The sequence below is a fragment of the Numida meleagris genome, chromosome 6 (assembly GCF_002078875.1).
Source record: "Numida meleagris isolate 19003 breed g44 Domestic line chromosome 6, NumMel1.0, whole genome shotgun sequence".
Lineage (NCBI taxonomy): Eukaryota > Metazoa > Chordata > Aves > Galliformes > Numididae > Numida > Numida meleagris.
Window position 1 is genome coordinate 20,283,356 of NC_034414.1, and position 22,627 is coordinate 20,305,982.

The window sequence follows — 22,627 nt, forward strand, 5'->3', positions numbered from 1 at the left end:
ACAACACACTATAATACAATATAATTACAAGTTAAGCTGATAAATCCAATACAGAGAGAGAGAATGTCTCAAAATCAAGGTAGGCCTTACTCTACTACCGATGATAAGACGGCTGGAGAGCGAGGTGCTGCCAGGACGAGAGACGGGTGGAAAAAAGGGACGAGGTCTCGTGATCTGCAAGTTTTTATACTGCAAACTTTTATCTTTTCCCTCCGGCTGGAAAATGGTAACAGAGGAGCAAAGTACTGTGGGGAATGTAGTAGTCCTTCTCTTCTGAGAACCAGGTACATTCACTACATGATGTTATGATGTGGAATACCAATAACCGAAAATCATAAAACCATGACAGGAGTAAATTTCACCACCATTATTGTTCTTATGCTGTCATGAAGGAGTATAATGTGACGAAGCCTAGCATTCAGCATTGTTGATAGGGTTTTGTCCTTGATGATACCTGAATGGGAAATTCCCCAAGAACATGCAATTGCTCTTTCACATGTTAACATAATTCAGAAGTAGAGAACAGTCTTTAAGTATGTATTAATCTGATTATGTAATACAGGAAATACAGAAAAATATTTTCACAGACTAAATTTAAAATGCATTTTCCTTCAAGAACTACTGGGCTTCAGCGTAACGGTTGGAATCTAATTTTCAGCTGAACTCTAACTTGAGTCATGATGTTCACCTTGCTGAACAAACTGCATTTTGAAATTTCTAAAATGATGGCAATATAAATTTCTTTCTAACAAGTTATTTTATTCTACTTTGTACCCCGATGGTTTTACTCTGCCTGTGATTACTGTGACGCTTGGAGTTACCCGTCTGTGAGAATAGAACTTTATCCTTTCTCAGTTGAAGTAAATGACTACAGAATCAGGACAATAGTTTGTAAAACATTTGGGATCTTAGGGTTTAAAAGATGCTCTTACAAGTAGAAGTCATTATCAGTTACTCACGGTGAGCTGAGATGTATGACCAGAGTTGCAGGGAAGATTCTTCACATATTACTTTTGCAAGATGTCTTAGCTGAAGTTCAGTAGGTTCAGGTAGTTATCACAAAGCCATGGATTAACAAAGAGTTGTAATGTATCTGAGAATCTCGTTAAACTTCACTGGCAGGAAGTGTCATAGAAAGTCTTTCTCAGAGATCAAAACAGGAAAAACACTTAGAAATACACAGTGTGAGGAAAGACTGATGGCCTCTAAGAAAGGAAAGGCAGGCTTCACCATCTGGTTGGGCTTCTTTGAAGACAAGACTACCACAGGAGACAAAAATGGGGTTCAATGGACATTACATGTTCAGATTTCCAGAAAGGATTTGACAGAAGTCCAGCTCATGTGTTGCTCTTTTTTACTGCAAAGTGGCTCAAAAGCATATGGGCGAGCTGCCTGTTAGCGATGTCTTACTGTTCAAAGTGCAATGGAGAATGGAGGAGGAACGAACTGGGCTCTGGGGGCATCTGGGCCTGCTAACTGCTGTGAAATGTCATGCATTGATGTTTCACACAGTAACATACACTGTATTTAACCTTGTCTCTGCTGATTCCTCTTGTAATGGCCAACTTTACTTCTCAAGCGCCGCTTTTCAACTGAAATTCTTATTTTGATCTGAAGGACTTTTTGTCTTATGTACACTGGAAAGTATTTCAGCCATTACCTTTATGATCTGCTACAAATGTAGTTTTACTACTACAGAATTCATTTACAGAAGGAGATGCTTTACAGCAACATTTCGGAGTTGTTGTACTTCAAAACAATAAGCAGAATAAGAGGCTGTTCTTGGACTGAGACCCTATGAACACAGTGGAGACACAATGAACTCAGTGGACAGACTCCTACTGATTTTACAATGAGTGGATCATGCGAGTGACTGTTACTACATGACCTCCAAGTTACTGTTCTTTTGTAGCGTAAATAAAGCTTAGCCAGTTTTAGAGATTAAAGCTGCTATCTCCTCAAGCATGATATTATTTTGTGTAGATTTGTTCATTTAACTCCCAAGTTCTGCAGGAAGCAGACCAGGTGAGTTCATGACTTTTCTCACGAAGTAATCTTTTACCACTACTTCATCTTTCTTCTCCTTCCACATAGCTTCAAACAGAAATGAGAAATATTTGAAATTCTGACAGAACATAGTCGACAGATGTTAGAGATCCGGAGCCTAGTGCCTGTATATTTGCAGGTCTATTCAGTATTAATTACTAGACTTGGATATGATGTGGTCTTTACAGTCTGTTACGGATTAAATCTAGAAAGTGTTACATCAAGTTGTGAACAACCCTTTCAGGCCACATTTAGAGTCCTTAATATTGGAGTCTGCTTCCAAAGAAGACATTCTTATCAGCCAATGTTTGGTCCATTAATCTAATTCTGTTAGCTTATTTATATTTCCCTTCCTCCAGCAAGTTCTTGTTTATTCCATTGACACAATTTCTACTAAATGCTTTTATTTAGCCATGTGAGAAATTGAATTTTTTACTGAAATCAATATCTATTGTAAAAATTATATGGATTTAGGCCTTATCTCTGTAAGTACAGTTCTTTCTGACAAGACACTTTCTTCTCATCTTCTGTAAATCTACTGCTGAACTGCAACTACTATTATGAGATAATCAAATGTATAACTTGGCAAAATCTTCTTGAAAGGCAATTTAGAAGAAAAAGTAAAAAGTAAATAAAAATAAGAAGCTTTGATTGTTCAGGGCTATCTATCAGAGTCTGAAAATTAATAGCAATTTGCGTCAGTCAAATGAAACCAGTTATATCTGATAGACGGAATAAAAAGTCCGAAGAGCAATTTAGATGAAATATGTTTTTTCTTCCTTTATGTGCCCTCCTTTTTCACTTTCCACAGTTATTTCACTGAAATACAAACTCTTATCTAGTTGCTCCTAAGAAATACAATGTCATTGTGAAAAATCTGTTCACCTTTTTAGAATTTATGTATTAGGAAAATGAAATGGTTCCAATGGCTTTTGTGCCTAGTTCTTTAGTGTTACAAAATACTGAAGCAGTTGTATGTACAAAAAAGAATACAATTTACTGAATACAGTTTGCTATATTTTGAAAGGTTCAGTACCTTCAGTATTACCAGATTATGTCCATTGTGGGCCACAACTGAAAGCACAAAAGAACATCCTGATTTTAACTTTCCTCTTCATCTGACCAAAGCTAAACACATACGCAATCTAATACTCTATAATATCTATTTATTTTACTACATTTTTGTGCAGAAGCCAATAAACTGAGGGTAAGACAGGACTGTGATTGCAAACACTGGCAATGAAATAAGATTTTTCGTAATATAACACCATTCTCACATTCTTAAGAAAAGTACACATATGAGAAGGAAGTTAAAATGCCTCAATGCCTTTGCACATTACTGAACCCCATACCTTTTTGTCATTCTGAAAATCTCTAACACATCCAGGCCCAGAACACCAGTGGGAGCTAATTTTATCAGCTGATAGTCTGGACAGATTTTTCATTTCAAATGACTCACTAGGGAAATGAGTGACACTGGATGAGTGACCATGTTGCTCAAGGTTACTGTTTTTCTTAGTTATCGTTATTCTTTTTCAGACAATTACTACATCTTCATAACGAAAACTGATTAAAACACAGAAAATGTGAAATGTACAACTAGCTATGCATTGCTCTTTAGACCTGGAATTCTTTAAAGAATTGTCTTAATTTAATCATATAAACCAATTTTTCAATGCCACCTGGAGAATCTAAGCTGTTTTTAAAAAGTTTTTAAAAAATAAATTAATGTGTATCTTCACAATTGTCACGACAATGATATTCACCCACAAAAGTCAGAAAATGTTTAAATAAGTCACTTGTACTGAGTTCCTTTTTAGCACAGCTGACCTGCTTTCAGTATTCATGCTAACTAGCTCAGGGGAAACTGTACTGAACCACTGAGGGCACTGGGCTTGTTCAGCCTGGAGAAGAGGTGTCAGGGACCTCACTGTGGCCTCCCAGTATTTAAAGGAGCTTATTAAAAGCAGGAAGAGTGTTTTTTTTACACAGTATGGTAGTGATAGGACAAGGGGGAATGAATTTAAACTAATAGAAGGGAAATTTAGTTTATACATTAGGAGGACATTTTTACTCTGGCACAGGCTGCCCAGAGAAGCTGTGGATGTCCCATACGTGGAGGTGTTCAAGACCAGGTCGAATGGGGCCCTGGGCAGCCTGACCTAGTGGCTGGCAGCCCTGCCCATAGCAGGGGGGTTGGAACTATATGATAGTTAAGGTCCCTTACAACCTAAGCCATTCTATGATTCTATAGGAAAATTTATTATGTAACTAAAAATTCTTTTTTAAATGATTTTGAATTTTAAATTTTAGACTTTCTTAATATTCTTTCAAATTCTCAGCAGTCTTTCAAATCTAATCTATAGTGGGATTAAAAAAATATTTGGCTTTCCTTGTTTCAGAGATCTTCATAGAAAAGTACACTGAAAATGTACAGATTTGCTGAATTAAATGTAATAGCAATCAGAAGTAATACTAAAGTATGTTCTATTTCACCAGAATTCCTGTTAGTGATTTGGCTTCTGTAATACCTGTGGAAAATTATACTCCTTTTATTTAACTGCCTATTGCAAGTACATTTTTTCCCCAAATGTTACACAGATATATGTAAAGTCAGTGGATTTATCACATCTGAGCTATATTTAGATGAGGTTAGTTTGCAACTGAAAAAAGTTTTGCAAAAATATGCATACTAAGGTTATTATCCCCCTCCTGATGAACTAAATGAATGTTTTTCCTTATGAATATACATATGCTGTAACCGAGTCTCCTCAAAAACCAACAGGTGGCTGTATGAATCCATCTTCCCTCCTTATGTCTCCAGATAATGAACACTTTTAAAGAAGAAAGTGACAATCTTGATACACTTTTTTTTCTTTAATTATTTGTGACTGCAAATGTTACTAGAAAAATTGCTTGAAAAATGTTTCAAAATTTTTATTTTCATGATTTTACTTTGTCAAGTTTATCAAACCAAGAAATCTAATTAAAATCCACAAGGTCACCATAGACTACAAACAAAATTCTTGCAAATGTTGAGAAGAAAGAAAAAAGATTCAATAGATAATTTTTTAAATATCTGCAGTTTAACAGAACATTCTTTGTTAAACTGAAACTTCTGGTCTTTTAAACTTCTAGTTTAAAAATAATTCAGGCTTTTAAATATAATTTTCTGGGTATTGCATAAGCATTATATTTAATCAGCTACACATATATCTTAGATTTTAAATGACTGAAATGGGAAAGAAAACCCTGTAAATAATAATTTTGAAATGACAGAAAAGATAGTAATGATTATGATCTCATACTCTTTTATCCACTTCAGCTATAATTATTTCAGTTTGAAACTCTTCTTAAATTCTGCTTTATTTTGAATTATTTAGCCAGTACTTGCTATGTCTCCTTTACTTGTTACACAAAAGCATGAAAAACAAGACAATGAATCTTGTTTTACTTTTTCTCAATGGTAATGTTGTAACAGCATAGCTGTATGTGCGAAGAAGCAACCACTTCAAAACATGATGCATTCCTGTAGTTTTCTTACTTGGCTTTATAGTGTTTTTCCCACATGACATTGCATGCTTCTGTCGTAGAAGCATTCTAAGCAAGTACTGCACTGCTGTGCTCCTAATCCAGTATCAAGCCATGCCATATTAGGAATATATTGCACTATGCTAGGGTGGCAACATGTTCTTCACTCTTAGTATAAGTCCAATATCATAACTGACAGTAGCAGTGTTTCCATTTACAGCTTCTAGCACTCTCAGACGTGGAGAGGTTTGTTATCTCTCTTTAGAGATTCCTATTTAGAAGATAATTATCTGTACCTCACCCAAATAGAAACACTTCAGAATTTAACCACAATTGCTTAAGTGGCAAAGTAGCCCTCATGTATATCCAATAACAGACTGTGAAAATGAAGCATATCTCTGTTACTATTAAGGGAGTAACATTCAGGAGTGGCAGCCATGAATAGCAATCAGAGTAATGCTAGAGCAGAGAATTAAAAGAAACGAAATGTTGAGGCTCATGTCTACAAAGACATGTAGTTAGATAACTTCCATTGACATCTACTACTGACTAATTCTTAAATATTTAGGACAGTCACTTTATCCCCTCTGTATTGGTTACCTAACAGTAAAATACTTAGAGTGAATGAAAAGTTTGTAAATCACATTGTGATAACAGATACAACATAAATATAAGATAGGAGATCGATGAACATCCCTTGTTTATCCTAAAGACAGTACAGTGGTGGGGTTCTCCTTAATTAACTCCCTGAATTATGATCTTCTGTAGCTAGGTCATCTATGAATATTTGCATTTTTAACATGAGTTTTTAAAACTGTAGAAGTAACCAGCCAATACATTCAGTGTCTTACTGAGCTGCCAAATGCTGCAGTTTCTTCTAAGAATTTTCACATACTGAGGTATATCTTTACATCTCAAGGCATTTACAAGGTCATTAACCTTGTCAGCATATACAACAATATAATGAGAAATTCTTTATGCAAGGACATGATGGAACCCTGTCACTTCTTTTCAGAAAACCCAAATCTCAGGAAAACAACTTACAGAGATAATACGTAGAGCAGAGAGCTCTTGCTATTAGAAGGTGGTCTTATTTTTTTTTTCCTCTGGAGATGCTTCATACTTCAAGGGTTTTTATAGGTAAAATCTTGTCATTACAGAAGGTAAGTTTGAGACAGCAATTCACTTTATGCTAACATAACTGCATGTATTTGTTTAGAAGATTCACTTCCTAATTTCTGTCAATTATGTTGACCAGATTTCTGTTGAATGTGTCAGGAAATTAGTGAGAATGAGAAACCTTAACTCAAGAAAGTTAATGTTAATTGAGTCTAAACCCACTGTTGGGATTAATTCCTTTAGTTTATATTTCAAAATAAATTGCAAGGACTGCAGTAAAAATTCTCATCTCAAGTATCTGTAAAAGCTCATGCTTTAGAAAAGTAAGACAAGTTTTGCCACCTCTAAGTGTCCTGCGTATTCAGCTAACACATCTTTAAAGCAAGTTATTTGGCAGTTTAAATCACACTGTTAAATCAAATCAAGGATGGTACTTGGAAAAATACCTGAATATCATGACTTTGTTGACTTTAATCCTCATATAGCCCCTTTACAATTAAAAAAATATCTGCAAAAAGGGTATGATAATTCATATAGAATGTAACGAGGTAAATGACATTACATTCTCCTTGATACATGATAAAAGTCAAAAAACAACAAAGCAACTACTTCCTAAAAGAGGATTCAAGGAAAGCGTTATTCTGACATCAATACCTGAGTGCTGGGTGGCTTCCACAATGCCTTGTTTAATTGCCAGGGCTTAATCTGAACAAGTACAAAACTGAGTGGAGAAATGATCATCAACAACAAAAAAAATCATAAAATCTACCAAATCTTAACAAAATGATATAGAAACATTTAGTTTTTCTTGATTTATTTAAAGTGATCAAGAATGATCAATGAGACATTTATAAGGGACTGGCAAGCCATTTGTAGCCTTGGCTGCATTATATGCCAGTTACTCTTTGTACAGCATACTTTCCTCAGTGAAGGGCACTGTCAATGCTCTGGTGGAGTTCTATACCAAGAAACTGAGAAGGTAATTCAAGCATCCATGTAAATTAGCATTTTCACTTACGGAACATGTTTACCATCATTCTGCCTCTGTTGGAAACAGCCAATACCAGTGGACTAATCTACTGATTGCAGCTCCCCTGAGCACTGAAGAGGAGCAAGATTGCAGCTGCTTGTCAGTGCCACTGGTTTGCTAACTACATATTGCTCATTTCTGATATTGGTTCTTTCTTCAGTATCCCATACAAAAGTTAGATCATATGTACAGATGAAAATCAAATGTACAAACATCAGCAACTAAAAACTACTTGCTAAGATAAATGGTTGGTTGCATTATTTTCTGAATGTTACAATAAAATCATGTAAAATGATCTGGGTTAATCTCGAGAAGAAAATTAAAGGTAGAATTGTCCAAAAAAATTCATTATATGGGAGCTTTCACTATGTGTATAACAATAGTATATTTACTATATTTGCCAATTCTGATACCATTGTTGTCTACTATCTGCATTTTTCTCTATTCCCTTTCCTAATCCAAATTACCTTTCAAATGACTCAATTTGTAAATTCTCATTCATAGATGAAGAGAGAGGAAAAGAGTTGACATTATCCTTCCTAGAGAGATCAAAATGAGATTTACTGCTTCAAGTATTTAATCTATTTCCTTGGGATGTGTTAGAAAAGAACCTGCATTACCCACTGCATGTCATCAAAGTTCACAAGCAATTTGTTCTACAATATAACTGGAAAAATACAATCACTGTTAAATAACATCTGCAGAAGTCAAGGTGACAGTGGTAATTCTGGAAAAGGCATTTTTACTGTCATTGCATTTTGGATAATGGAATGTAACTGGGAATAGGTGTATAACCAGCTCCTAAATCAGTCAAGGGTATCTGATGGTATCAGAAGTGGAGAGAGAAAAAGTTGAACAGTGTAGGACCACACCAGAAGGCATAATGAAGAACTGGCAATAAATCCTTCATATGTCTCCTCATATCAAAGAACAGAAAAAGGAAAATTTTACAAGGAATTCAAATAATAAACTAGCAAGATAGATCAAGTATTACAGTTATTTATAAGTAACAAAATTTAACAAAACACTGACAAATAATAATATGTCCAGTCTACAACGGATCAGATATTTTTCTAAGATAACATTACATTCAAAGATCATAGATTCTGTTCTTCTCATTAATAATGAGCTAGATTACGCCCACTCTTCTATGTTATTCTAATTTAAAAATATATATGTAATGAACATGCTTATGACAAAAATACATTGTGCACATACATTTTCATGAAAAACAGAGAAGGATATTTAAATGCTCAGTTTAGCACAAAGCACTGATAAAGAGCAGTTAGGCTACAGATGACCACCTGACCTTGAATAGCTTGCTAGAACCAGGACTTGCAATGGTTGCTCTTGTTTGAAAAAGTGGAAGAGGAAAAAAAAGGTATTCAGAACTCAGATCTTTTGATCCTTGAAATATGTTCAGTGCACTTTTGAAATAAACCTTAAGGGCCTCAGCAAATCAGATTCTTGAGGAGAGTTTGTGAAAAATCAAAGTACATATGTGCATGCACACGCATGCGTGTGTGTTCTCCAATTTATACAAAAACCTGAAGGCCTTTTTTATAACTTCCAGTATTCTGAAGGAAGATAAAAGGGGAAAAAAAAATAAGGCAAAGGTAATAGTTTTTATCTGTAGGGATTACCTCTGTAAAGTCATATAGAGTTTTCAAAGTCAAGGTTATAAACAGTTTCTGAAATTACAAAATGCAGCATTATTAAAACATGCTTATGTATATTGCATACCACCTTAGTGCACATAGAACTGTATGCACATTAGGCTTGGAGAAAGTGTGTGTTTATGGGTAAATTAGTCTTCAGAGGATACAAAGCATTTGTTTTATGAGGTAAACATTTCTAACTACAACCATTTAAAGGAATGAATTTACAAAAGATTTTCAGCAATAATGTAAACAATGTCTAATTCCTTTCAATCCGAGAGTGTGATTGAGGGGAAAAGGAAACAAAAAAACCCCATTACTTCACAATGAGATTTACGTAAAAAAGATTTTAAAATGCATTTGAAAAGCATTAATAAAATAATAGCATAAATTTTGAAACATCTCTAAATATGGGCTACTGCACTCACTGTAAGATGCAGACTGCCGTGTGTTATCACAGAATCATAGAATCATAGAATGGCTTGGGTTGGAAGGGACTCCAGGGATCAAGTTCCAGCTCCACAGGCAAGGCCACAAACCTCCAGATCTGGTACTAGACCAAGTTGCCCAGAGCCCCATCCAACCTGGTCTTAAACATCTCCAGGGACGGAGCATCCACAACCTCTATAACATAACTCAGTGCCTTAGGCAGGTAGCCAGTTATGTAAGCACATAAAATTTAGGGTCTGTGTGTTTTAGCTGTAAGCAGTTCTTTACTCTTTCTCATGATTCCGGCAGCAACGCTCAAATAGGACTGATAGCTACAGAATGTCTACAGATACTTTGAAGTGAAAGACAGTGCAATTCCTTTTCAGAAATATACAAGCAGCTATTGCTTTTGGCATTTGCAGCCCCAGATAAGGCTTTCTTACCCTCTTCTAGAGTTGCAGACTTAGCCGCAGCTCAAGCCACAATATACAATTACTTTTCTTCTGCTGTATTTTTGAAATACCAGAATGTTTATATGTTTGTTTTCATCTCCTTTATGCTACCTGAAATTTAGCATCTATATAAAAGACAGAATGGTCTGATTTTGTTTCAAAATAGTAACTCTTGTTTTCTAAAGATACTTATATGGATAGAAGCAAGTAATTAATTTTACATTTATTAGTGCGTAAGTCATCCAAGGGAACAAACACTCATGCACTCTTATGGTGATATTTTTATCAACTGTGCTTTTAAGTCAAAAGTCCAATGCAAAATATCAAATTCACTAGTTTTTCTGAACAATAAAACTAGAAATGTGCGTAGATATGCATAATTTTTCACATCCATAATTACTGAAACCTGTCTCTCTTTTAAAAGGTTTAACAATCATTAGCTAATGAAAAACATCCCAGTACATGGAGATACATATAATTTTTTTCAGACTGCAGTGTATCATTCATTCTGTATGCTTACTATTGGTGTCTAACCAATGCTATGCCTCCAAACCCTTCTCTTATAAATGACCTTTCTTGCTATCACACACTATTCCAGGACCTGAGTTTCAGCATCAAACATTTTTGAGGGAACATGTCCCACGGTCCATCATTTCCCTCCCTACTCATCTCCTAAATACGTGCTCTTTAGCTTCTGCTGCAAATTGATTACTCTCATGTCTGCCTGATCCATGGACCATGCCAAATTCTTCTGAGGCTTAAAAGATGGATTTAAAGGGACAGAATTAAACTGAAGTGCCAGCTAAGAAAAATGAATAAATAAATGAAAAATTTTAAATCACTGATGAGCTAGTGTCAACTGCTTTCATCTTTTCAAGCATTATATTTACATTAATATTTGCGTCATGTATAAACAGAATTAAATGTGCTTTTTTTTTTTTTTCTAAACACGCATTTATAAATAAAAGAGCTAACAAACAGGAAAAGATCCAAGTATTTTCCAAGTTCTTGCTTTAATATGGTCAATCTTGGTCTCTATAAATATCAGATGAGGCCAGAAAATTACTTTCTTCATTTTATTTTCTGAAGAAAAAAATCTTTTAACTTGAACAGCACAGTGTAGAAAAAGAGATGGAGTAAGGAAAAATGTGAAAATATACACTCAACTCATAAGCTATCTAGAATAAAAGACCGTGAGGCGCAGTATGATTAAAGCAGAAGAGAACTGTATTCTTAAGCTTCCTAAGACATTGTAATTTTGATGACTTGGTAAGTATGAGTACGAAAATATTTGTTACAGTTTCTATCAATTTAGATGGACTGTTGTCTCTTAAAAGAGTGAAAACATCAGAGAGGAGCACCTAAGGTAGCTCTCTATCAGGAAAGACAACTGAAGGGATCCTGTTTCCTACTCAGCAAATCAAACTCTCTGGTAGAATTCTTCATCTAATATCAAAGATATGATTTGGCAAAGTATTTGACTTTTTTTTTAATCTACCCATTGGACATAATAAGAAATTGTCATTGCTAGGCTATTCATGAAGAAAAGTAGTGTCAAACATCACTAGAAAACAGATTAGAGAATGTTTACATTTTCAAACAGACATAAAGCAGAATAGTTGGTTATTGAGAAAAAAAAAATATGAGATCTACTTTACACTGAGCCAGGAAGATTCCTTGGTTGGAAAGTGAATGAATGTGTTCAAAAAATATCGAAATGACAAAAAAGTTATTTTCAGTTCAAAAGGACTGAAACTGACTGGGTCATACTGATTTATGTAAGAGTTTTGTCATCATTTTTTTCATTATGTATCCACCATTAATTACTCAAATTAATGCTATTGCAGAATCAAACTCCATTGTGAACTACCATGGCTTTTCATAGAATCATAGAATCATAGAATGGCCTGGGTTGAAAAGGACCTCAAAGACCATTGAGTTTCAACCCCCCTGCTGAACACAGGGTCAACCACTAGCCAGCCACTAGACCAGGCTGCCCAGAGCCACATCCAGCCTGGCCTTGAACACCTCCAGGGACGGGGCATCCACAACCTCCCTGGGCAACCTGTTCCAGCGTGTCACCACCCTCTTTGTGAAAAACTTCCTCCTAATATCTAGCCCATATCTCCCCTGTCTCAGTTTAAAACCATTCCCCTTGTCCTATCGCTATCCACCCTCGTGAACAACCGTTCCCTTTTCTTTGATATTATGTTCTGATTTCTGTTTCAGGCCCAGCTTTACTCAGTAAACTTGCCTGGTATTAATTTGCCAGAAAGTTAACATAGACGTAACATAGGAAATGCAATCTTGAAAAGGAAAATTTTTAACTGATAACATGCAAGTGTTACCAGTGACTTAGTAAGTATGAGTATGAAAATGTTTGTTACAGTTTCTTTCAATTTAGATAGACTGCTGGGGTTCATTCTTCGCTTTACACCTTAACGAATGTATGAAAATATATAAAATTAGGGATTTTTCTTACATTCACTGCAGTCCCAACAGTTTCCCAATCAGAAAGTCTGTCATTTCCAAAGAGATAACTCATTTGGTGGTGGCAATAGAATAACTCTGAAGAATGATATCTGTACTTTTGTGCATATAAACCCTTCTCCCAGGAGTTTACTTTACTGAGGTTAGTACAGGGGCAGAGTGGCAGCACAATATGAGGAAAAATCACACTGCCTTTTGAATAAAACAAAATGAATAAAATGAAGGCTCTAACTGCAGTGCTCTCATTCCAGTACTTTTGCAAAAGCAAAATGTTTTTATCAAAGAAAGATTGGGTTTCCCAGTTGACTTGAAGCTCTACAAACCTTTGAATACATGGTATGCTTTATTCATGAGCTGTGGACTCACAGACTCACAAAGTCACTCTCAACTGAGATAGAAAGACTCAAGGCAGCATTTAAATGGTGCCTTAACCACCAGGTCTTTTGAAATTCATTATTGTAAGTGAGCAAAATTTTAGTAGTCTGTGTCATGCACTCAGAAAAAATATTTCTCTAAAGCTTTACTTATTTTAATTCAATGAAGAATCCATTGCAAACAGTCATAAAATAGCCATTGCTACTGTTCCTTCAAATGGCCTCTGTTTTTTACATAATCATATTCAGAATATGAAAATTAATTTAAAAATCATCCTAGTCTATCAGGCAGACTATTTAAAGGAGCTGAAGTAAAGTGTTCTTCATTACAAAGTTTACAGAGAGCAGTATTGTCATAAACATTTCAATTCAACACAAAAGGATGCTACTGGAGGCTTCCTCCACATCCAAGAAATTTCTTTTTGTGTAAATAACTAATTTTTAAACTAAGGACAAAACTAGGAAAACCAAGCTGAAATAATTAATGAAATGTCTGTAATGAACACCATATGCAGTAAAAATGAACCTAAAATTTTCAAGGCAATAGTATATATTTTTTCTAAAAAGGAAAAAAATGAAAAAAAAAATACTGCTACAATACCATTATACTATATGAACATATGTTTTTTGTCCAAGGTCTCTTTCTTTCTCCCAGCCTTCCTAAGTATCTCATCAACTGGATATTAAAGTAACTTCTAAATCCAAGATACAAATCTCAATAGAAAAATAACCTATGGTATTAATTAATAATGTCGGAGAATTTCAGTGTAGCAGCAAGTTAATGGTTTTAAGTGTCTGTCATCAGTGTAGCTACTTTGAGCTTGTTTACTAGTTCCATAATTAATAAATCCCTAGCAGGAAAAGGGAGAGCCTTACATTTCAGCATTATCAAAATACACTTGGAAAAAATTCATTGCTGAGGTATAACAAAATAGAATACATACCATGTACATACTGTTGTAACATGTATTTCTGATCTCTATAAAGGGATCGTTACGGAATAAAAAGATGGCAGTATTTTGAAATAAGTTTTTAAATCATGTATTGAAATAATTTTAATGTAGGTTTTGACCATTTTTCCTTCCTCAAAAGAGCTTAAAATACAGAATTTCAGATGGAAGTGATACTTAGTACTGCAGCAGTGCTCAGTAGATTTCAAAATTAGGTTCATTAAGTTCACATTCAGAAGAGTGAAACAAAAATATTCTAGGCCTGGTCTCCAGCTAGCATAAATTTATACAGTTCCAGAAAAGCCTGTGCATTTGCATTAGTTTATTTAAAATACATGAAAAATATCTAATGTCAATTTTATAGCTATAGAAATGTCAGAGGTTAAAATGCAAGGATGATTTTGATTTCCGGAGGTAGAAAATTTAGATATATCGCTATGTAGCTTTGAAGACATGATAAACTTCACTACAAACAGAAATGTAGGTTTTGGAGTGCCTCCAATTCCAAATTGATAGTAATATATTTCCAAAAGGTCTATTCCAATTGGAAACACTGTGAGAGGGAAGTTTGCCCAGTACTATGGAGGAATATGAAAATACTTTTTTCAGAATAAAATGCTTGGTAATGTCATATGACCTATTTTCTAAACAATATGATGCATTTTACTGCATCATGATTGCAGCTGGTTAAAAAAATCAAAACTGTCTCAAAATGAAGCTAAATTTGAAATTGGTATCAAGAATGTTGACCAATAATGGAGATGTGTTCCTATTTTCATATGTTTAACCAGAGCTTTCAATCAAAATATTACAATACTGTGGTGAATTTTAAGTACAATTATAAATCTCAAATGTGAAACTCCAGCCCCCTCTTAGAGAACCTGTCTCATCCTCTTTCACACTATCCTTTTTCACATTTATGTTTGCTACTGATTAATACTGTCATATTGCTACCAAATTCCACAACATTCAGTCAATGTCAATAACTAACCTTATGCTCTGTTGCTGCTTATAGATTAATTTACTGAGCCATCTGTTTTTTCCAGTCTAAGTATCTCCACATTATGTGGAGCCAAAGGTACTTAATCTAAATATTATTTTAATCTGTGAAAGGTTATTTGGGTGGAAATTGTAGCTGGCTTCATGAAAATACCAATGGTGTCACAATGCTAGAAGAGATGAATCCTCCTTTTATTATCCTTATTTATACTGTTATTCTTATTTTCATTATCTTATTTTTCTCCCAATCATATCCTTTTTTTCTTCATGGGCTGACACATTACAGGAGAATTCTATTTATACTATATACATACTATATTAAGAAATAATCAAGTTGATCATGAAAAATGATTTGGATTAAAAATAATATTAAAACATAAATCTGCAACTGTTTGCAACATCTGTAAATAAATCCAATTAATTTTACATAATATTGCAGCAACTTAAGAGAAACTAAACTTATTAGCAAGTCTGAAAATATTTTTAGAAATATTATAGGAGCCTACATTTACATTAATTCCTTCGAAATGCTAAATGACCAAAACAAAGAGAACATTAAAATAGATATACAAAATGACTGGAATTTTCAACATGAAAAATTATAAGAACAGGATGACATAGATAGAGTTCAAGCTGTTTTGAGGCACAGCAAATGGATTTGGACTTTGAGATGGCTTCAGAATCTATGATTCTGTGATATTATCAGAATGATATTGGTATTATGTAATACTTTGCATCGACCTTTTCTTTTGTTCATAATATTCTCTGAATCAGAAAGAACATTTGTGATGTAAAATGAATTTCTCAGTGTCATCAGTGATAGGAATATTTAATCAATATTGTTTAATGGCTAAAAATATGAGCATATGTAATGAATAAAAATAAAAAAAATGCAAGGGCTTGAAAATCTTGCAGTAAAAATTGCCTTCGGTATTCCCTTTGTAGTGTTATAATCCAAATATCACTTACAGCAGTATTAAATCATAAAACAAATCTACTATTTTTTTTTAGAGTTATTTGATTTTCAACTATGTCAGTCATGGTCTCGCAATCACAGTTTTCTAAGGATATAATAGGCAAGATCCACCAGGAGAAATTTTATTAGACTCATCCATACACTTAGGCCAAAAAAACTTCCAAAGTCTCAGTTCTTACTACAAATCTAACAAGAAAGAGAAATATCTAGACTGCAGATAGAATTGGACACTGTTGTTTTTTGTTTAATTTGGCTATGTTAGTCATTGAGATGAAGGAGTGGATAGCAACTCTGGAAAAGAGGACAATGTTAACAGGGATAGACCATTAATTCATTATCCAGCAGAGATGGATCAGAAAGAGAATTGGATTGGAATACAAAACTGATGGAATTCTATTTAAATCAAGACTTCTAGTATCTAGAATTATGACTTTTATTTCCCAGGTTCATCTTCTGGTTGTATTTTATAAGTGTTCCCTTAAGAATCAGGACTGAAGAGATGGAAGAGCTGTTCTCTGAAAAATGATCCCCCTTGTGGTGACTACATATTCCTGTACATTATCAATTGTCTTCATGGTTTTCTTTGGTACACAGAGTTGATTCCACTCATGCCACTGAAAAGGATTTTGGCCCATAAAACCAATAATATTTTACTGGAAATATTTTATTTATAGAAATTGTTATTTTAAAATTCCTTTTTTTGCCTTCTTACTGTTGCATTGAAAGGATAAAAAAATTCTGGAAGAAAACACAGATCTTTTAAAATACAATAAAATACAAGCTAAATATTATAGTTTCTTATTTGGTTAAAACTGAACTGTTAGCACAGATACAGGTTGGGTGGAGAATGGCTTGAGAGCAGCCCTGAGAAGAAGGATTTGGGAGTGTTGATTGCAGCACAGAAGACCAATCATATCTTGGGTTGTATCAAGAGAAGTGTGACCACCAGGTTGAGGGAGGTGATTCTGCCCCTCTGCTCTGCTCTCATGAGACCCCACGTGGAGTATAGTGCCCAGTTCTGGGGTCCCCAACACAAGGACATGGAGTTGTTGGAGCGGGTCCAGAGGAGGGCCATGAAGATGATTAGAGGGTTGGAGAATCTCCCCTATAAGGAAAGGCTGAAAGAGGCAGGTCTCTTCAGCCAAGAGAAGGCTCCTGAAGGACCTTATAGCAGCCTTCCAGTACCTGAAGGGGGCCTACAGAAAAGCTGTGGAGGGACTTTTTATAAGGGCATGTGGCAACAGGACAAGGCAAAACGGCTTTAAACTGGAAGAGGGTAGATTTAGACCAGATATTAGGAAGAAATTCTTTACTGTGAGGATGGTGAGACACTGCAACAAGTTGCCCAGTGAGGTTGTGAATGCCCTCTCCATGGAAACATTCAAGGCCATGTTGGATGGGGCTTTGAGCAACCTGATCTGGAGGGAGGTGTCCCTACCCGTAGCAGGGGGTTTGGAACTAGATAATCTTAAAGGTCCCTTCCAACCGAAACAGTTCTATGATTCTATGAGTCTATGATTCTATGATTCTATTAACCAATAATTTGAGAAGCATATTTTTATAACAGAAGAGTATCTCTTATAGCGTTAACATTCATAAGACAAAATGAAAGATAATTGACTTTTCTCAAGTTGATCAATTCCACAACTTCAAACCAAGTTTGAAATGTCCCCTCAGTAATTTCTGCCCATTTTCACCAAATGTCCTTGAACAGAGTAATTTTTCTTTCAGCATTCTATTCAAAAAGTTCAATGGCTTTCTTTTTCATGGTTTCAAATGCAGTGTGAAAGTGTGAGCATTACTTTTATGATCTTTGAATTTAGCATTGAGTTAAATTCTGAACCATTTCCCTCTTGCCTGTATTTTTCCCGTCCTATGTACTTTGTTGAGTATGTAATGGATGCAAACAAAATTCATCACTTTAGGAAAAAAAACATAACTGTGGCTGCAAGCCCTTGGAAATGAGCCGTGCTGAGAATTTTGGCCTCTCTTGTTCATTTCCAGGGGAATTTGTGCTTATCTTTTTTAACATTTACAATGACCATTTTGACTTTCCTTTAAATAATTCCAGTGACAGAAATCTAGATGATAAAATGTTTTAAACAAAGGGAATTGACCTCCACACATAAATACATTTCATCTTGAAAGTGTAATTATGGGACCTTAATGAGAACAAAGCTTAGATTAATTGCTTTTTCTGTTATTTTTTTGTGTCCTTTAGCAGTATCTTAGTTTGATTTTAATGACATTCAGTAGGAAATTCACTACAAATGCTGTTTGCCATTCTTTTCTTTAAAAAAAAAAATAATTCCTTTGGAATTTACACTTCTGTAAATTATGTCCTGTTTGAAGGGATAAAGTATACGCAACATCAGCAATTGCCGAAGTTTTCCTTCTTCTATTATTTCATCTTTTCATTTGCCATCTCTGGAACAAGCAATTGTCAAACCTTTTTCTGTTAGCTTGGTGACACAGGTGGTTCATCTGAATCTATCCAGCTCATAACCCGTGCCTTATATTAAAGCAATGGTAGTGTGGTGCTTTACTATTCCACAAAGAGGGGTAGTAGAGGAAGTGGCTTCTACATCCACATCAAAATCTACTCTTTTTATAGAGCCATCAAGTGCTGCTGAAACTGCTAAAGGCATAGTTCTGTTGCTTTCACTGGTGTAAATTACTACAAACTATAACCAAAACATATAGCATTTTATGTGCCATACTGCCAGTGGTCTTGCTGATGCTCTTCTGTGTTTAGTTTTCCTGTGAACATTGCTGTATTAACAAAATTTAGGAATTCCAACTCCAATGCATGCTACAGAGAAAAGAATAAGAATCAGATTTTTTTTTATTTTTTTTTAAATCTTTAGGTTAATTTTATGGTTAAACCTGACAAGCGTCTAAGCACAACACAGATGTTCACTCGCTTCCCCCCAAAATAGGATGAGGGAGAGAACTGGAAACAAAATATAATCTGTGGGTTGAATTAAAAGCTATTTACTAAGACATAGGAGGAAAATGGAAACAAATATCAAATATGCAATTATAACTATATATATATATATAGCTGCAATGCAACTAGTTGCCACCCAGAAACCCCCAAGTGCCACCGCCAACCCACCAGCTGTCCCCTCACCAACTCCCCACAGCTTTATAGCCTTCCCTATGATGTCACATGTTATAGAATAACCCCTAGCCTAATTCAGGCCACCTGTCCTGGTTCCACGTTGCCACCAGTTGCTGAACCACAGAGGCTGACATTTCTCCCCATCAAGTGCTCTGGCTTGGCTCCACGTGTATTTCCTTCGCTCAGTTAACAACTAGAACATCAGCATGCAATGAATACTCTTCTAGCTGAAACCAAGTTGGTTAACTGAAACATATTATTATTTCAGCCCAAAGATCCAAATCCTTTTTGATTGTTGTCTGAGAATACTTCAGTGTTTTCACCAGCTTTCACTATAGTTGTTTTTAGTTTTAGAATTAAAACAAAAGTTGTAAAGATTTCCACATCCAAAGCATTATGTAATGAAATACAAACATAGCTAACAAATGTAACTTGTAGTTTAGATTAAATTAGCAAAAAATTGATTTGTTTGTGTACTTTCACATTAATCATAGAATGACTTAGGTTGGAAGGGACCTTAAAGTTCATCAAGCTCCAGTCCCTCTGCTGTGGACAGGTTTGCCAGTCTGTCAGATCAGGCTGCCCAGTACTCCATCCAGCCCGGCCTTGAACACCTCCATGGATAGGCATTGACAACTTCTCTGGGCAACCTGTTCCAGTTCCTCACTACCCTTCAAGTAAATAATTTTTTCCTAATGTCTGACCTAAGTTTCTTTTCATTTTGTTTAAAGCCATTCCCACCTGTCCTATCACTATTAGAGCATGTAAAAAGTCACTCCCCTTCCTGCTTATAAGTAGCTTATAAGCTCAAGTACTGGAAGGCCACAATGAGGTGTCCCTGGAGCCTTCCCTTCTCCAGGCTAAGCAAGCCCAAGTTCACCCCTGAGTGGGATGGGACAGAAAAAGAGTAAGCCTTTGTTGTGGTTCCCCACAACATCTTCCTCTCCAAATTGGAAAGATATGGATTTGATGGGTGGACTGTTTGATGGATGAGGAACTGGTTGCAAGATAGTATCCAGAGAGTAGTAGTCAATGGTTCAATGTCTGGATGGAGATCAGTGACAAGTAGTGTCCCTCGGGGTCAGTACAGGGACCAATGCTCTTTAATATCTTCATCAATACCATTGACAGTGGCACTGAGTGCACCCTAAGCAAGTTGTGGAAGACATCAAGGTATATGATGCGGTCAATATGCCCGAGATAGGATGCAATCCAGAGAGACCTAGACAGCCTTAAGCAGTGGGCCCAGGAGAATATCATGAGGTTCAACAAAGCCAAGTGTACGGTCTTGCACCTGGGTCTTGGGAACCCCTGCTATGAATACAAGCTGGGGGGCAAAAGGATAGAGCACAGCCCTCCCAAAAAGGACACGAGGATACTGGTGGATGGCAAGCTGGACTTGAGCCAGCAATGTGGCCTCACGGCCCTGAAAGTCAACAGTATACTGGGCTGCATCAAAGGAAGCATTGCTAGCCGGTCAAAGGAGTTGATCCTGCCCCTCTGCTCCGAGCTGATGAGACCTCACAAGCTCTGATACTGTGTCCAGATGTGGGCAGGAGAGACATGAACTTACTGGAGCACATCCAGAGGAGGGCCACAAAAATGATCCAAGGGATGAAACACCCTTCTTATGAGGACAGGATGAAAGAGTTGGGGCTGTTCAGCCTGGAAAAGAGTAGGCTCCGAGGAGACCTAATAGCAGCCTTTTGGAAGCTAAATGGAGACTATAAGAAAGAACGGCACAGACTCTTTAGCAAGGTCTGTTGTGGAAGGACAAAGGGAAGTAGTTTCAAAACCAAAACAGGGGAAATATAGACTTGATAGAAGAAAAAAGTTTTTTATGATTAGGATAGTGAAGCACTAGAAAAGCCCAAAGAGGTGGTGGAAGTCCCATCCCTGGAGACATTCATTGTCAGGCTGGATGGGACTCTGAGCAACCTGATCTAGCTATAGGTGTCCCTGTTCACTGCAGGGGAGTTGGACTAACTGATCTTTACAGGTCCTTTCCAACTCCAATGATTCTATGATTTTAGTTCTATGATTCTACAAAAATGAGACGTGGAAACGTCTAAAGATTTAACAAGGTGGTCTGCTGTGATCCTGGGCAACAATGTCATTTTATTTTTTTTCAGAGATTTGTAAACTACAGTTTTCTGTGTTTTTGATCTTAGCAATCTGAATAAAAGACAATTTCAAGATTTCTCTAATCATTAATCATATAATTTTCAGCATACATTTTCCTGTAGACAACTGTATCCATTTGCCCTTGTTTCAATACTGCCCTTCAGTTTAAACCACAAATTTTTTGTGCCTCACTGTTTACTTATGTATTTAAAATAGATCAACAGAATGTGTCATTCTTTGAATCATACAGTTCTTCTAGGCTCATCTTCTAAGACAGGCTTATAATTCCTCTGATCATACTTGCATTTTTTTTTCCTGACTTTATTTCATCTTGTAATAATAAATAATCTTTCAGCTCCCAACAAAATTTTTTTATTCTTCTCCTCCTTTTTTTTTTCCCCCCCGAAAATTAACAGCCACTATAGAAATATTAGACCCAGTGTCTGTGGACCGGACTAAAAACATTAGTAAATGATTTTGAGAAGCTCAGTCCAAATTTACCCTGCATTTTTATCATCATTATTACCTAGAGTTAAACTTGTATAAATAAGCCATTTAAAACATTCAATGGTTTAATGTTATGGACTATTTCAATTATCTGAGCAACTTAAACTGAAAATTGTTTGTGATAAACTAAAAACCTTAAAATAACTGAAGACATGTTCAGATTTATTTTAGGTGGAAAAGATGAGTAGCTAAACTACCATGAGTTAAACTGCCAACTATATAAAACTTGCCCTTAAAATGTCATTCCTTGTCATTTCAATTTTGTAACATTACAAATTGGCATTAGCTAGAATAATAGTAGGACTGCCTAGACTGTAGTATTTTGATTTCTTCTGTATATTCTATTTGTAGTTTTAATTGCCATTTTCAATGCTATTTTTAAATGACAGAAGATAAACCTCTAATTATATATATATATGGTATATATATATATATGGTTTTTTAGATACTGGAGTACTTACATGCTGAAGACATTGGCTTTCCCAAAACAAAAGTAAGTCTTAGAATACATATGATACGCACCAGAAAACAGCATCAATTGACTTATCAAGGAGGAGAGCCTACATAACTTTTCAGAATCATCACACATTGGTTTACATAAGATTTACTACTCATGTAGGTGTTTTGCTGGTAAGAAATATGTTTGTAATCTTTCTTTGCTGCTACATTCACTTGGATTGGAAGACTGAGAATGATGTATACATTTTTTCTCATAGTTATCTTCTTATAAAGAGATATATAGTAGAGTTCAATAACTAGAAAAAAATCATCATGACAAAAATAAAGCAATTTGGTACAGATGGGGAATCTTCCTTCAA

General features: G+C 35.4%; 1 long non-coding RNA gene across 1 annotated transcript in view; it reads right to left on the minus strand.

The window, feature by feature from the left end:
- The window catches only part of LOC110401726, a 179,642-nt gene that overhangs the window by 99,661 nt on the left and 57,354 nt on the right, over positions 1-22,627 (minus strand). The window lies entirely within an intron of this gene.